The sequence below is a fragment of the Haliaeetus leucocephalus genome, unplaced genomic scaffold (assembly GCF_000737465.1).
Source record: "Haliaeetus leucocephalus isolate CR32 unplaced genomic scaffold, Haliaeetus_leucocephalus-4.0 Scaffold849, whole genome shotgun sequence".
NCBI lineage: Eukaryota > Metazoa > Chordata > Aves > Accipitriformes > Accipitridae > Haliaeetus > Haliaeetus leucocephalus.
The window spans coordinates 2,199,030-2,200,049 of NW_010973285.1; the positions used below are offsets into that span (position 1 = coordinate 2,199,030).

General features: G+C 68.8%; 1 protein-coding gene across 1 annotated transcript in view; it reads left to right on the plus strand.

Moving 5' to 3' along the window:
- Positions 1 to 859: 859 nt before the first annotated feature.
- The window catches only part of TNPO1 (transportin 1), an 83,054-nt gene continuing 82,893 nt past the window's right edge, over positions 860 to 1,020 (plus strand). Inside the window, exon 1 of the mRNA XM_010582795.1 lies at positions 860 to 954. The gene's annotated coding sequence lies outside the window, so the exon portion shown is untranslated. The remainder of the gene's footprint in view (positions 955 to 1,020) is intronic.

Genomic DNA, 1,020 nt, shown 5'->3' on the forward strand with positions numbered 1-1,020 from the left:
CATGTCCAATTGCCCAGTCCTTCTCCCCAGTGCTGCTCTCAATCCATTCACTCCCAGAGAAGTCCAGGAAGACCTTGGCTATGTGCTTGTGTTGCCTACTCAGGATGAAATCCAGGGTACTGTACCTTTGCTACCTAGCCCTTAGCCTCATTTTTATGATTTTTGACACGGGTGTCAGCCACCTTCTGTGGAGCCCCTGCAGCTCTCTGCTGCTGCTGGCATGGGGGTGAATGGGGCGTGTGGGGAGAGGAGCCGGGCCTGGGGAGTGTAGCCTGGGAGGCCTGGGGGGGTCCAGAGGGAAGGTTGCCTGTGAGGAGCCTGTCCGTGCCTGTGGGTCAGAGGGAGAGGTACTGCTGAGGAGGGAAGAGAGCTCCCGGGGGGGCGGCTGCTGCCTGAGGGGCTGGTGGCCCTTCGCACTTGTGCCTCTTTGAGGGAGGTGGTGGCGGTGGGTTGGGAGAAAGGGTGCATCTGAGGAGGGCAAATGTCCCCCCCGTCCCCGTCCCCAGGGCGGTCACTGCGGGAGGCTGGGCCTGGGCACGAAGCCTGCCTGCGTGCCTCTGCAATGGAGAGCCGCGCGGGATCAGGGAGCCGGCAGGGAGAAGTGTCCCTCTGCCTGCGAGCCCGGGACAGGCGGAGGGCGGGGACCGGGGCTGAGAGGCAGGGTGGGGCCGGGCGGCCATTTTACTGCCGCCTCCATCACACCCGCGGCCACGGGCCCCAGACGGCGCCGCCGTTGCCAGGGTGACCGGCCATTGGCGCCCCCTCCCTCCCCCCTGCGCCGAGCCCCGCCCCGCGGCCGCCCCCCGGCCAATCGGAGGGGCGGTGGCGGCGGAGCGAGGTTCCCTTTGTTCAGCCATTTCAGGGGCCGGAGCGGGCTCGGGCGCGGAGCTGCGGAGGGAGAGGACGGGCCGCTCCCTCGCCACTCCCCTGCCGCCGGGCTCTGGGATGGTGTGGGTAGGTGTCCGGGCTGCGAAGGGCGGGCTGGGACGTCCCATCCCCGGCAGCCGCGGCCCGCCCGCG